Raw genomic sequence first — 16,386 nt, forward strand, 5'->3', positions numbered from 1 at the left:
TCTCACCACCTCCAATGGGGCATTTCAGAGCACCCCCAGACACCCCCAGAAGTCCAGGGGAAACCTCTGCACTGACCCTTGTGGGTGCTGGGTAGGATCAGCACAGGTAATCGACGAGTTTCCACTCCCTGCACACTAAAGGAGAATATATTAGTAGAAAATTAATAGCTCAGTTGGTTATTGATTAACAGAAATGCTACAGCGCTCTTACGATTTCAAATTGCTCCTGATTAATGGGAGAGGGAAGGGGATTTAAAGAGTGATCTCACTGTGTTGGGAGCATCACAGAGCAGGGGACTGCAGCACTGACTGCAGTGTCCTACACCTTGCCTGGAAATGGGGAGCACCCAAGCCTGACTCAACAGGGAACCTGAACTGCAAAATGTATTTCTGTATCAGTCCTGGGGCTAAGACACTGCAGGGCTCTGCCCCAACAGATAATTGTAATTCTTTGGTCTGTTGGGTGAATGTTTTGTTCCCTTTCCTGCCTCAGGTGTCTGGTGTCAGCCTCTCTAACTGGGGAGGATCCATCCCAAAACCATCATTTCATCCACTGGGGTGGATAAAAGTCACTCCTGTCCATTCCCACGTTTTCTTCCTACTCCCTGCTCCAGTGTATCAAGGTTAAGGAATTATGAATAATCAATAAGGCCACGTCTCCACCAGAGAAAAATGTTTCAGCCTGAACATGAGAGCTGGAGAAGATTTAAATACAGTTCTGTGCCATCCACTCCAGCTTTGCTAATATGAGCTGTGAGTCAGCATCCTCTTCTAAATCACTGCAGTTGCCACGTCCTCCAAGAACAAGCCCTGCAATGCTTCCCACAGCCCCTGGGAACTCAGGCTTCTGGGGAGAGGCAGAAGGCAGGACTGAAGGAAAAGAATCTCTGACACTGCTCAAGCACTCACCCAGCAATGGCACCCCTTGAAATTGTGCAGATTGAATCAGCAAGTCCCTTCCAAGGAATGCCTGCATGCAGAGAAGCCAAGCAGAGCACTGGCATTAGTGTTATATATGTATATTTATTCTATATCTAGAACTGATAAATCACTCGAACTGTCTCTCTGGAAAAAAGGGAGAACTAGCTTTCCAAAACTGCACGTTATGCTTTAGACTACAATGTTTTGGAAAGAGGGTCTGTGTTTCTGCCACTGACCAGCTCTGGAAGTGAACAGGATCTTTGCTCCCTGAGCAACATGTCACAAATCTGCCCTGCAGTAAGGCAAAGAGACTGAAAAAAACTTGTGGATCTCCAAGGTAAAACTATTCCATTACAAAATCACATTGCTATGCAGCACTCATTCCTCTGCCTATTTAAGCTGAATGTGAATGCAGGCTGCTGTAATCTTGTATTATAAAGGAAACACTAAAAAAAACCCCAAAAAGACATACCAACCTCTACCACAGATACAATCAAAACAGGTTTTAATTATTTGCAGGCAGTACTTTGCCATGTACCACAGTCATTCATTTATACTTAAAAAATAATAACCCTACTCTATTTGATAGTTGGTGATACTGAATTAATAATTTGAGCAAGTCAGGAGGAAGTTAATGTAATCCTCAATTTGCTTTACATCTTCAGAGTCACCTAGGGCACTTTACAAGGCAGGTAATATTATCACAGCTGGACACCTTGGTAATCTTCTGAGCCCTTTTTCCTTTTCAAAATAAATGTTACAGATATACCGTGATACTGCTAAAATAGCTGTTAATTTACTTCAAAAGATGAAAGAAAATGGGTGAATTAACAGAATTCCATCACACTGAACAGAAATTCCAGCAGGGCACAACACAAATGGAAGATCCAAGGCTGTGGATGGACCAGCCATGAGAATCTTCAGCCACACCTCCCTTTTTAAAGGGAGTTTTGGATCCAGCTCCTCCATCCTGGCTTTCTGTTCGCCCTGTGATCCAAAGCTGTGGGATTTGTAGAAGATGGCAGATGCTCCATAAGAGCAGACCTGCCATTTGGAAACCTCAGCTTGGCTCTTTGAGGCTGAACCTGAAAAGAGAGGTGACAAGGACCCCAAAATTTAACTGTTCCTCTCTTCAGTCTGGTGTCCACGCTCTGGAAACCACTCGGGAAGTTTCATGGATCCAAAACACCAAGACTGCAGGAGACCACTGGCAGCTTTCTGTGTCCAAGGAGCCAAATGCTTGATTTAAACCAGTACAAATTATGCTTTTTCTACAGAGGACAGATGTGAGATTTGCTGTCAGCTGGGAGAAATCCTGCAGCTACCAAGATCCTGAGCAACACTCACAGCACCTGCCCAGGTGGGGCTGCTCAAAGCCCCAAGTGCTGCTCATCACCTGCAGCATCTTCAGCTCCCCAGCAGTGCTTCCTTATGGGCACCAGGAAAAAAAATTCCTAATGTGCCCCACTGAAAAACACTACTGAAATAAATCTCAAGGTATTTGGTGATCCTCTTTATCCCTATGTTGCCTCCCAGCACCATTCAGGACATCTCAAAGTCAGTCTCACATGAACATTCCTCTCAGACTCACTCTTTAATTTCTATGGGATACTGTTGCCTGCTCTATAAATAGAACTTAAAAAAAAAATTAAAATATATATAAAACTCATTTACACACATTTACATATCAGAAAAGCCTAATCAAAACCTCCCTGATTTCCATGTCAGCTGTCATAGATGTTTTAGCAAACAGCAAGCTTATATAAAAAAATAAAACCAAAATATATTTGTCTTCTTACATAAACTGTTATAGCAATATAATGTAAAAAGTTAGATACCTAAATGACACTGTAAAAGCTGGAATGATTGATTTCATAACATTTCCAGGAATTATAAATAACCTTTAAGTGTCTCCACTGCTTTGATTTGCATAAGCGATTGAGAGTTCATTAAGCAGGGATTAAAACAAAGCTGAAGCAGTGCTGGGGACTTGGTCTGAGCAAGGACCTGGGTCAGTCAGTGCTGCTCCAACCTCAGTTCTCCCAAAAAGCTGCTGCAGATCATGTTGGGTTTGGGTGGTGAGGTTTTGGTAGTGTGGAACCAGTGCCAGCCTGGATCAACCAGCACGGATTTCCCAGGATCAGCTCTAGGGTGACTCTGAAAATTATGTATAAACCAGGGTGTGTCAGCTTGGAACAGCGTGGAGAGGAACTTTACAGGACCTCCAATGGAACTGGAATCATGGAATATAATCACAGCATCACTAAAGCTGGAAAAGACCCCCAGGACCATTAAGTCTGACCTCCAAAATCACTGAGTCCAACTGCTAAAACTTCATAGCACCTTCACAGGAAATGCACAGGACTTCCACAGAGCATTCCCCCAAACATTCCAAGCATTTTCCACCACTGCCAAGGCTGGAATTTCCCCTTTCTGAGCACCCACACAGCATCACAGACACACACACACACACACGAGATTTTGTGGCCTTTCTTTGCCCATGTAAGAAATGAGAGGCTTTTGCTCCTTTGGCTCTGAGCTGCAGCTCCAGGTAGTGGTTATGGGGCATGAAAAGGGAGGATGGGAGCACAGGGGAAGGAATGAAGACAAGGGAAGATAATTGAAAGTACCAGTGCACTAGTTATGTTGCATATATCTCATATAATTAGTATTAATAAGCTGTCAGTCAGAAGATGTAGTTGTTAAAAGGCAGTTTCAATGGGGGAAAATTATAATTGAACTCCTCCATGTATTTGTCTCTATTATTTATTCTCTTGTTTTTTCAGTTCACTGCCACGGGTTCATGTTTAGCAGAAGTGAAATTGAAGAAGTAAATGGTTTTTTTTTTTTGTTTATTAACTGGGAAAAAATATTAACCTCTATTGCTCTGAGCAGGGCCAGCCATAGGAGGGAGGCTCAGGGAATGTCAGTGGGTCAGTTCTGCACCTGGTTCTCATTCAAAACACAATGTTTTCAAGCTACAACTTTGCATTAATTCTGTTTTGATATATACACTTGTTCCTGTGGTACCTGGCACGCTACTGCTGCTCCTTTATTCTCTACTAATTCTCTACTCACTCCAGATGCTCTGCCTCATGATTTAACACTGCAGCTCCTAAAGCTGGTCAAATCATGTGCACTAAATAACATATTCAATAATTCCCTTCCTTTTTTTTTTTTTAATTTTTGAATTGTCTGCAAGCAGTTTACAGTGTTTCCCAAAGCATCTGTAATGAGGAATTAGTTGCTAAATATTTTATACAAATAGTTATTTAGGCTCTATCTTGATCACAAGCACTTTGCTGCGGATTCAGCTGGGACAGAAGGATTTGGATTGGATTTGTACTTCTGACTGTAAATTGGCCACATGGATACAGCTCTCTTTCCCTGCTTTGCAAAGCAGCCCTCATGACAATATTGGGGTATTCCAGGCTCCAGCATTCCAAGCTGAACTTACATTAGGTGTGATTGCTCTGGAATATCCCCAGTACATCACCTGCACTGGAAGTATCCTTAAAGCTCAGAGCTACATAAAAATATCCCATCTCTGTTTCACAGAGTCTGATGTGACTTTGGCTGCATGGAGGAGATCTTGACCCATGGAGAAATCCTGAATTTTACCCCCAATGTCAAGAAACCTGGACAGAGAGCCTCACTCAGGTCAATTTATAGATGAGGAGGTTTAGGTGACACTGGCACAGGTTGCCCAGAGAGGTGGAAGCCCCGTCCTCAGAAACATTCACGGTCTGGACGAGGCTCTGAGTGACCTGATGCAGTTGAAGATGTCCCTGCTCATGGCAAGGGGTTGGACTAGAAGGCCTTTAGATGTTCCTCCCAACCCATCCTGTGATTCCACATGCGTGGTTCCTCTCAGGAGCTCCTCCAGCACAGTCCCCTGCCTCCCATCCCATCACTCCTCACATCCCAGTGGAGCACTGGGAGTTAACGTTAACACCAGGAATTTCTCTTCTGTGTGTCACATAAATAAGAAATGCTGTTTTTTTTCTTTTGGTCACCTGCTGAATTTAAGGAATCTGTAAGTTATAAACGCTTGGCAGCTCCGCACAAAGGCTGCTCTGACTACTGCAACCCCTTTTCAATTCTGACTTTGTACAATCCCAGAGGAAGTAACTGAAGGCCTCGTTGGGCTGGAGTAGCTCCCATCAGCTCCTGGTGTCAAAACGAAACATTCCTGAACTGGTACCATTCCAAACAAGGGATAGGAGACACTTTCTGACTCAGGCTACTAAAGGAAAAAGTAGATCTTAGTTAAAAAATGGGAACTGGGACGGTTCCAGAGCCCTGCTCCTGTGTCCAACACCCTGCCCTGTGTGGTAGCCAAGGTGGGGCTGCAGAGAGGCCAAAGCTCTGGCCTGGGCATATCCCATCTCTCCAGTGGCTCGATGTGACTAATTTGGGTTGCTGTGGTTGGAGGTTTGTTTGGAGAATGCTGATTCTTTCCTGACTGTAATGGATTGGGATCGTTTGCTGCGCGAGGCCGCACGTCGCGCTCAGCAGAACGAGAGGATCTGAGAGGCTCAATCCATCTGCACCTTCCTGGAATGCCTGAGACCCCAAAGCCACACATTGAGAATGGGCTACTGGAGCTATTTGGGACCTCCCTCTGGTGACTCCTTCCTTTCCCCCTCCTCCTGCCAGGCTGCAAGGATAAAACACATGATTCAGGTGTTTTAAAGGACAGGGAGGATGGAAGAGGGATCAACGTCCTTTCAAGGCTTTTCACCTTTTCAGGATGGAATATTTGCAAGGAGCTTTGGGTAGGGGGAGTTTCTGCTCATTAAATAGCTTGTCCCAAAATTACCAGAAAGGATCCAGCTGAGGCACAACTCAGCTCATTTTCAGGATTCACGGCTGCTCCTCATCCTCCCCGTCCTTGGGGGGAACCACTCACCAGCTCCTGACAGAGCAAGAGACTCCCAGAGACTCCCCAAAAACTGCTGGGGCTCCTCTCAAGCCATTGCTGATACAGGAGTTGACCCCACCTCTGGAGCCACAAATCCAACCCATTTTCCAAGTTGCTTATTTACATAGGGACAAAAATTATTTTCTCCCAACCAGGTTTTCTTGTGTCAGTCATTCAACATGTTCCTGTGGTTTTTTCCCTCCTTTTCTTATTACCTTTTCTGATTGTAAAGACAGAAATGCAGATTGTAAAGACAGAAGATGCAGATGGGCATCAAACTGTGCAAAATGTAAATTATGATTGGGTAGAGTCAGAACATAAAAAAATAAGTTATTTGGATATATATTTTTTTTTCCTAAGGACCACAGCACATATGGCATGCTAAAAAAATGTCTGGTGTTCATTAAGGCTAAATGAGACAGGTTAGAGAATCATGGGCACCAAATGGAAAACTTGGAGAAAAAAATGCTGGCTGGCAACTCATTCGGTTGATAATATTTTTTGGATGTTTCCCTCCTGCCCTCTCTCCCTCATTTTTTTTTAAACTGCAAGGACATTTTTGCAAATATTTCACAAATATCTGATGGCTGTTGCTTAGGAATCTGTCCTCCCCACTGTGCTTTCCTCATTTGAAGGTCATAATCTTCAGTTTGTGAAATCAAAATTATCTCGCTAGCCAGTAACTCTGATGTCACAAATGGAGGATTATGATGACTTCAATGAAAAAAGCAGCAGCGGGAGAAAATGAACTCGGCCACCGAGAGCTTGTTTTCCTCCCCACCCCTCCAGAAAAAAAGGATAGAGCTGAGAAAAATATCAGCAGAATGATCTCCAAATAGACTATTTTCTGCATGGCATCAGTGCCTCTTTCAGAATATGAGGTTAATTTCTGCCTTGTGCCAGTTTAATGCAGATTTCCACTTTATTTTAACGCATAGCGGGTCTTATATTTAATGTAATAGCAGACTCTTGCTACTTCTTGTGGAGCTCATACAGAGACCTCAGAGCTCTTCCATAAAAATGAAACAAGCCTCCCTGTAGCACTCAGGAAAATAAAATGGCCAAGATTCACCACAAGGTCACCTAAACCCAGGGCTTTACTTCTGCCAGATAATTCGCCACTGTATCAAAAAATATGACAAATAAACACTGTCTGTCAGATTAATAAAGTATTGAATGGCCAACTCTCCTTATTGCTTTTTATTAAGCATCCCTGCCAACCTAATGCTAAAAATTCACTGACTTACTCAGTGACAACTTCTCTCCCCAAAAACCACATAATCCAGAACAGGTTGGGTTGGAGGGGACCTTAAAGACCTTTTAGTTCTGACTCCCCTGCCGTGTGCAAAGAAACTTCCACCAAAAAGGGAGTGAACCTTCCACTAAAAATGGAGGAGAAGAGATACCACAGCAGAGCTGGGACCATCCTGATGCATCTCCCAGACCAGAAAACACATAAACCCCAGACATTATTTCATTGTTGGAAACAGGACAGGGATGGCAGCACTGATTTTCCTCCAGGACAGAGGAAACATGATTCAGCAATTCTGAGTGTCATTATTTTAAATAAAGCTATCAATGTTTCTCCTGAGGAGTTTGGAACACAAGAAGATTTCTGCTGTCACTATAAGTGCTAGTGCATGTCTCCTGGGCTTCAAATAATGTACATTTCAATATTCCTTCCTGCTTGAATGAGACATTAAAAGAGCTATACTCTGAGTTCCTGATGTTTTATAAAAATTTGAACTAATAGTGCAATGACAGGATTCTACTGTCTCTTCCCGTTGCTGCCCTCCACGTGCCAAAGCAGCACTGGGACCAACCACAAATCTGGGAAACGTGGTGGATTCTGCCACAGGGATGAGAACAAAAATACTGAATGCTGGAGGTTTGGGAGGGAAAAAAAAAAATGCAATTCCCTGATCATAACCATGTTCCCTGGCACTGGGCTGTGTAACTCAGAGGGGAGTAAGTGGCAGCAATTGCATCCTCACAGAGCAGGTGCCTTCCAAAAGCGTCTCACAGCAACAGCATCCTCAACTTCCTGCCTGCAGAATTCGGTGGTGAAGGGGAGAGGACTGGGGGAAATAAAAGCACAACAGCTGCAGTGCCACAGGCCCATGGAATAAGTCAGGAGAGCACTGTGCACACCCACCATTCTCAATCATCAGGAACAACATATGGTGGGTTGGTGTTCGTGCTGCCTTTCTCTGCCTGCCCTGTTTCTGCTCAAGGTGTAAGTAAATTAGGAGAGAGGAATGCTGCACACGTGAGCAGAGATCTGCAGGGGGAACAGCCATACGGGGTCAGGAGGATGTGTAAATTCTTTGCTGCTGCATCTTCGTCAATTCTAAAAGCTCCAAAGGCACCAAAAATGATTCAGTTTTGTGTCTGTGTGGTCAAAAGCTTCCTGTGCTTTTTTTCTCTTCTCACAGTGGCTGAGACACCCCATCATTGGCCACAAACTCCCAAAGCACCAAGCACAACACCACAACGTTTACAAACAAGGTGACAACTGGGATGGCTCATCCAGCCCTGAGGGCATCTCATAACCTCTCTCTGTGTATTCACTGCACAGAGGTTTGTGAAATCAGCCAAAATCTAAATTGCTATCTTTGAGACAGCCAAAATGGAGTCAGACAGATACCCTGGACTGTGCAGGGTGGCCCAGGGGTGCCCAGAAGTGGGAGGTGGGTCCTGAAAACACCTTTCACGTGGGCAGCTCGGCAGAAGCCATGGCTGCCACTGAGGATGGCAGGCAAGGATCAGTGTTGGAGCAGCAGGAAAAAACACAGGGATGGCGTAGGACAGGAGTCCAGATAGAGGCACAGGCTCAGAGCACTGCACAGACATCAACTGAGGCAGGTGTGGTGCCAGGATCTGGGGAACAGCAGGACCAGGACCCGTGGGGGCACTGGGAACGCTGCAGCTCGCACGAGACGTGCACAGGAAAAAAGAGCAAAGCCTTCCCTTCACCTCTGTCCCAAGCAGGATTGTGAATTTCTCCTAAAATTTAGACTGCTTTTGATGCTGTGAAAGGTGGCAAAATGAAAAAAAGAAATGCCAGTGCTGCCAGAGGAGCTGGGGATGGTGACAGGCGCTGCTGCAAGAGCGACTCACGGCGAGAGCCCGGGAGAAGTGACACGGGGTTTGGTGTCACGAGTGTGGAGTTAACCTTTGTCACCTCCGTGTTCAGCCCACTTCCCCCTTTAATGAAGCAGCTTGATTTATGTATGAGTCATTTGCCTTCATAAGAAATTTATTAAATTATCATCTCTTTTTTCCCCCCTCCAGATTTGTCACCTGGAAGGCGGTAATTGGTGTTTGAACGCGCGGTTGCGTGCCACCAAACGAGTTCCAACAACCCCACGTGTTCCCTGCTCTCGCACCAGAAGGGAGGACTCCCAGGACAAGGGAAAATCCTGCTGCTGCCTCTGATGCTGAGGGCCTGGGAATTGCAGATTGTTTTCAGTCCCTGAATGACACAATCTTAACAAGAGCTGGGGAGCAGCACAGCCTTGGTGACTGAAATGGGGTCTGGCTCCATCTCGGTTCAGCAAACAAGAAATCCAAGGAATTCAGTAAGGACCAACTCCATGGCTAATGTCAGACATGTTTCAGTACAGTGCTGAATTAGATCCTAATCTCCCGCTCCCCTGGCATCCCAAAACATGAAAACAATACAACCATGCCAAGAATATGCCATAAAAAGAATTGCTTTTAGTTTAAAAAAGTAAGTTGTAAAACACTCACAGAGTTGCAATTGGTCTTTATCTCCCTGCAAGTGTCATTTTACATTAGATTCTTGTTTTTCATTCACAATTTGAATCAAAAAAGTACTTCTGTTTTAATTAGTTTTATAAATTTGCTGAGCTAAATGAATACGGCAGTAAAATCAAAACTGCAGAAAATGCGTGTAATCTCAGGAAACTGCATTACTTCTGGAACAAATTGTAAACCCAAAAAATAATTAATTAAATTTATTAAAATAATTTGAATTTAATTATTTGATTAAAATTATTTGAAATGCCAAGATGTGAAAACTGTGAATTAAGCTGCCACTGAAAATCTACAGCTCATTTTAATAACCTGCAATAGCCCCAGCTACAAAATTCTCTGCTCCAGAGAAATCAGCTGGGTGTGGGAACAAGCAGCTCCCACGTGGCCAAAGAGAGTGGAAGAGTTTTAAATTCATTATGTGACACCAACTGGAGACTTTTGTTCTAGATGATAATCTTAGTTTTCTCAAAACCCATTACAGTCAAATCACAACTTAAATGACACTTCCTTCCTTGTGATGGCTTGGTGTCAAAGCACTGTGAGTGATGGATTAGCAATGTTTGATTTCAGCTTCCAGGGCATTAATAATCATGGGAAATAGCTCTTATAAGCAGGGCTTCCTTGCCCACTGGCTGCTCTGCAGATTGCTAGGACAAAAACCAACCTATAAATGCAGAAATTGTATTTCAGTACAGCTCTGCCAGCTGGCCACTCCATTATGCACATAATTCCTTCAACCTGGGCTTCTCAGTAGGAAAAAACCCCAAATCCTAAATTGAATACACCTTAGGAATATCAATTTAATTAAGAGGATGATAAGAGGAAATTAAGGCAGGAGGGTGTTTATTACCAGAGTAAATTTCTACCTGCACTGCACTGATACACCTGTGCCCATGTATTGATATTTTCTAGTGGGAAAAACCTGTGCAATGTTTTGCACCACAGGTACCTGTGAGAGCTGAGCAAAGGGGACAAAAATTTCACTCCTGAGCTGCAGGAAAGGGAACAGATGGTGCAAATGTTCTCACACACACACAAATTCACGCTTTTTCACGACACAAGGTTACTTCCATGCTTAAGCTTAAAAGGGTTATGGCTGGAGCTAGTCATTCTGGATTCTGCACTAAAATTGCTTGGGAAAGGGCTGCAGCAGGCCAGAAGCTGAGGTGGAACAGAGGATGGATGAGCCACGGGTGGGGCTCACAGGGAGCCACACACAAACTCTCTCTCCACACCAGTGCTTCTCTCCAGTTCAATGAGCACTTCCATGCACATCTCCAGAGCTCCTACAGACCCCATGGAGCTGCCTCTTGGCACCAGCATGGCCCTCATACACAAACAACAGCCCAGCACCCTCAGAATCTTTATTTAAGAACGTGCATGCAGACGGTTCTCTAGAAAGCACACTCTATAAATAAAACATGTTTAATAACCCAAGAAAACCAAACAAAATAAATAAACCATGCTACTGACTGGCAACCTCCTCTGCAGAAGAATCTGTAAAACACTTTCCAGGGTTTGCAAAGTGCCTGCCTGCAAAATATTTTGCATGATACAGTGCTATTCCTTAAACAGCTGTGATGGGCCACATGGTGCAGCAGCTGACAAACTCCCTGCTGGACAGCTCTCCTGCCCTCCAACCAAACCTGCTCACATTCAGCTGGAGTCAGTGCTCTGTTTTATAACTGCAAGGGATGATTTATTAAAAAAAAAAAAAAAAAAAAAAAAAAAAAAAAAAAAAAAAAAAAAAGATGACTGTGTTTTCCCACTGCTGGGAGTCAGTGTGGTTCTTGTGAGGTCAGGAATGCCAGCCAGCCTGTGCCAGCTCACTGCCCAGCCTGACAGATTCCCTACAGACCATTAAGGGAAGCAGGGAAGCCTGAAGTGCTGAGTGATGTTCTCACAGCTTTATATTTCACTTCGGGACACTCTTCTCACCTGCAGCATGGAGTGACATGAGGCACACTGAGGTCTGAGCTTATTCTGGGTTTATTTCTAGCTCTGGATGAAGGGCTGAAGCCACACCGACCTGTGCTGATGCTGGAAGTGATCAGGCAGCACTCCTGCTCCTTCCTGCTGTGAGGAAAAGGGTGGGAGATGGGGGAAAGGGGCAAATGTCTGGTCCCAGGCAGGAGGGAGATGTGCCCCTGGGGTGCAGCACGAGTGCAGTCTGCTGAAAACCCCTCTGAAACTGCTCTAACAAGGCTCTGCAGCTGCCTCTGGACAGGGGCTTCTCCACTTCAACTCTCTGTGAGGGTGGGAGGCTCATTCCTATAGGAAGGGCTGGCAGGATTGAAGCCAAGTTTGTAGGAGGTGACTTCCAGAGTCAATTTGTTCTTCTCTGCCCTTTTTTTTTCTCTGTATAAAGCTGAGCACACAGGAGAAGAACCAAATCCAATTGAGCATCACCTAATTTTGCTCTGAACAGAAGCTCCCTTTCATTAAAAAAAAAAGAAAAATCCCTTGTAATTCCATCCATGCTGCAATCTGGTGAATTACCAGAATGGATTCTGGATAGAAAGCTCCTGCTCTGGGGTGAGCCCTCATTGTTGGCTTCCTTGCTATGCACTGCACACAGCTTGCCTTGTTTCACTGCCAGAAGTGCTGCTGCATCTTTTTGTCCTGCTCTCCCCAGATCCCAGCCACTCTTCTGTTGGATCTGAGTGCCAACAGGTGGGAAGGGGTGTGGGGAGGGAGAGGCTGCCAGGGTGCTCCAAAGGACCATCTGTGTGGGCAGGGAATGCACAATCCCAGCCAACGACAGGGGAACATCTGTCTGCCTCCAGCTCTTCACCTACTGCAAAGGTTACGCACCATCGCCATGCCAGCTGTGCCAGGCACCAGTTTAACACAAAACACCCCAGAAGCAGCCTGTGGGGACATATTTTTGTTGTCTTTAGCCATTTTAAAAACAGAAAATTCTGCCTAATTGAAAGCTGGAGTGCCTTCCCACTTCTCCCCGCACCGGAGGAGTTACTGGGGTCAATCAGGTGTTTATTTGATGACACATTCCCACTCCACACAGGACCCCTGCAGTGGTTCATACTATTTGCTCTGCCTGTCTAAATCTTGGGATTATAAATTTTGGGATTATACAAGCAGCCAGATTTCCCAACAATAATATTGAAGCAGGGAGCTTAATACTTTTAAGACACTATCAATCACACACTCACAAATCCACAGAGTAACCCAGAGACAAAAATTTCCCCCATGCTCCTCATGGATTTTGCTACAAATAAACTGAAGTTTCCCACTCCTGCACTTTCCCTTTCCATGACTGCTGCCAGCTCTGACATTTTTTATATTCCTCTGAGTAACTAGTGCCAATTTTTTTTGTATCTTTATCAGCAAGCAAAGGACTCCTGCAATCCTCAACCTTGTGAGCACAGTCAGAGGTGTTTCCCAGGTGACATTCAAGAGGAGAAAGATGGAAAGCTGCTCAGTTACCTCTCTGGTCTAACATAACCTGGAAGGTTTGGGTCCTTTTTTATGTTTGAACATCCTGCTCTTTAAACATGTTTTGTAAATACTTTCTGGACTTTTTAGGGAATACTTGGTGGAGGTACCACCTAAGGAATTCACAGAATTCAGAGAGTGACTGGGCTGGAAGAGACCTTCAAGATCAGCGAGTCCGAGCCAAGCCCTAACACAACTGAACCCTGGCACCCAGTGCCACATCCAGTCTTTTTTTAAACACATCCAGGGATGGTGACTCCACCACCTCCCCAGGCAGGCCATTCCAGAACTCTGGCATTCTTTCTCTGAAAAACATTTTCCTAATATCCAACCTATATTTCCCTTGGTGCAGCTTGAGACTGTGTCCTCTGGTTCTGTCAGTGCTGCCTGGAGAAAGAGAGCAACCCCACCTGAGCACAGCCGCCTTTCAGGAAGGAACTACATCTCAGAGTCAGCCTTGAAATGTGCCCCCTCTCCACGTGATATTTTTTACCTCCCAAAAGCAGCACTTACTGCCATTTTTATGAGGCTTTTTGATGCCTATTTGTAACTCTCTGCCTTTCCAGGTTCCCTCCCTATCCCTCAAACCCAACGAGCTGCTCGCCGAGCGGCACCGCCGCGGTTGGCGCGGCCGCGCTCCCGCCCCGCCAGGCTCTGCTCTCCAGGGTTTGTTTTCTACACCAGCCACTGGTAAATGAGGCTGCTGTGACAGGCCACTGGCTGGATAATGAGTTCATTCTCCAGACCCACCGAGAGCACGGTACTTCCCTGGCCCATCTGTTCTCACGGCACGGCTCCGGGAACGCCGTTTGTAGAGAGAGCAGCAAACACCTGGCGGAGCTGCTCATGTGCAATAGACCCCGGGTTGATTGCCCCTGAAACACACACTGCAAAACCTCCTCAGCCAAAAAAAATGGGAAGAGACAGAGCTCTGGGATTACTTCAGAGCCATTGCTGGAAATGCTTAAACTGGGGGGAAAAAATTTTTTAAGGAGGAAGAAAGCCTCCAGAGGGCTGAAGAAACTCTTGTAGCACACACACGGCACAGGCACAGTGCTGTCCCTCAGCCACCTCTATTTCCTCCAGGTTTTCTAAGAGAAATAAAAGCTCCAGCAAAGTCACAGGTCTGTAAACAGAAGTGGTCAAAAGCAAAGATCTAGAGATACTAGAACAAGAAATGACACTTTAAAAGTTTATCCAGCCTTGACTGGAACTGGCACACCTGACCTCAAAAAGGAAAAAGGAAAAAAAAAAACCAGTTAAAAAGTCTAGGTACCATCTGGAAATGTTTTTAAAGGAAAACTGGTACCATCTTCAATTTGGAGAAGGGATGAATAAAACATGATGGGACATTGGTCTATTTGAACAATGAGTAATTTAATGAAGATAACGTGGGCTCTGTAATGTCCCACCTCCTCAGTACTAAAGTGTGGTAGCAGATGACTGACAATACCATATTTCAAACTGCCTTTAAAAAAAATTCCCTTTGTTTTTAAACACATTGTCCCACCAAAGGTGCTGCTGGTTGACATGAACAAGGGGCAGATGTGAGTGATTCATTAATGCCTTGAGGCTGCTGAAGGTCAGGAGAACATCCTCCCTCACATCCAACAGGACATGGTAACAGTGAGCTCTCACGGTTAGGTTGGGATAGGAGCCAGCTGTTAGCAGCAGAGCTTGCTCCAGGTAAAACCTTCCACAGCTGCCTATTATCCCCATCACATTATTTCTCCTGACAGAGGCAGCGCTGTCCATATAGATCACAGGTGCAATCCAGTATGGAAATCCTATTTAGATGTGCAATACATTACTGTCTTCTCCCTGGCTGTACTAATGTCTGAATTAACCTGTAATATCTCATGGCTGGAACCTTTATTTAATTCATACTGAAGACCCCTCACACAATCTATGTGCTGAACAAAGTAGTAAATTCACCTTAACATCTTTATGCTTTTCCATAGTGTTTAAATCATTCATATCCAGACTTCCTGTGTGTTCTGGATCGGGTGGAAATGTTTCTAGCACATAACTTTTCCATTAATGGTTTTGGGGAATGAACTCTTTGAAGAGAAAGCTCTGTCCTTTAATCATTGGGCGAAAGAGCAATGCCCACACTTCACTGCTGCAGGATGAGCTGGAGAAGCCCCTGGGCTCTGAGCCATCCTGAAGGGAGGTCCCTCTGAAGAGTGGCTGGGATCAGGCCCTGAACCCATCCCTAGGGAACAGCACACACTGCAAATGGGTAGCTGGTGGGGTGGCATCTCCCTCCCTTCACCTGTGTGCTTCCCCTGTATGGGCAAAGAAGACTGGAAAACTCCCCTTTCTGTCACAAGATGTGCTTCTGTGAGTGAAACCCTCCAGATGGACTACCCTCAACAACAAATGCAATTATTCACCAAGACTTGATAAAACCTTGAAAGCAAGTTCAGAACAGGCTCCACTGCATCATCTGCAGGAGTTGAGGAGGGTGAACAACAGAGCTGCATGTAGGAAGTGAAACACTGCACTGTACCTAATTTGTGAGACATCTTCCAAAATCAGCTTCACTGAGACACAGCAGGTAAAAACCACTACTAAGTACAGCAAAACACATAAAAACCACATTAAAGAATTTGGCAGAGTTCTCTAAAGTTCAGAGAAAGAATCTTCCTTTGCAAGGACCCTGCACACCAAGACACTGCAGCCTTTAGGGCACTGATGACACTGACTGTCCCTCTCTTTTGACAGCCTCACTTTTCTCCATCAACTCTTTTCCCTCTGTGGTTCTAACCCAGAGCTAGAAGGTGCCACAATCACTGCTACAGAGGCTGGAGGAGAAAGGGGGTTGTTACACTGAAATCCCTCCAGCTGATCTTTATCAAATGTGTTTATCCAGGACAGAAAGCCCCGCTGTGGGCAAAAGCCTCTCTGCTTTTTGGGAGTCTGCATGGGCAGCTCTGGAGCCACCTGCCACCATGGACCAGGAACTGCCACACCAAGAGCTGGCAGAAACTGGGTCCACAAGGCAAACTTCTCCTTTAGACTCCAGCTCCCTGCATGCCTAGGAAAAGGGACTGTGCCAGCAGCTGACTGGAAACTTCGCCAAAATTCTCATGGTTTCCTTCACCCAAATATTGTTTCCAGTCTTGTGGGGCCAAGGAACATTTTGTTGAAAGCACAAAAACTTGCTTTTGAAATAGGAGAATATCGCAGGCAAATGTCAGCATGGTACAACAGCACAGTGCCACTCTGTGTACTCTAAGTTTCTGGCCTGAGTCCAGCCTTTCAAACACAATGGGTTCTCCCCAGTGCCATGTGTTACCACA

General features: G+C 45.1%; 1 long non-coding RNA gene across 1 annotated transcript; it reads left to right on the top strand.

The window, feature by feature from the left end:
- The first annotated feature begins 7,937 nt into the window (after window positions 1-7,937).
- On the top strand, window positions 7,938-9,538 carry LOC128811658 (uncharacterized). The gene is made up of 3 exons (XR_008438418.1): window positions 7,938-8,150; window positions 8,281-8,353; window positions 9,140-9,538. It is a non-coding gene; the product is annotated as an uncharacterized LOC128811658 (long non-coding RNA).
- The last annotated feature ends 6,848 nt before the right edge of the window (window positions 9,539-16,386 follow it).

The sequence above is a fragment of the Vidua macroura genome, chromosome 9, assembly GCF_024509145.1.
Source record: "Vidua macroura isolate BioBank_ID:100142 chromosome 9, ASM2450914v1, whole genome shotgun sequence".
Classification (NCBI taxonomy): Eukaryota; Metazoa; Chordata; class Aves; order Passeriformes; family Viduidae; genus Vidua; species Vidua macroura.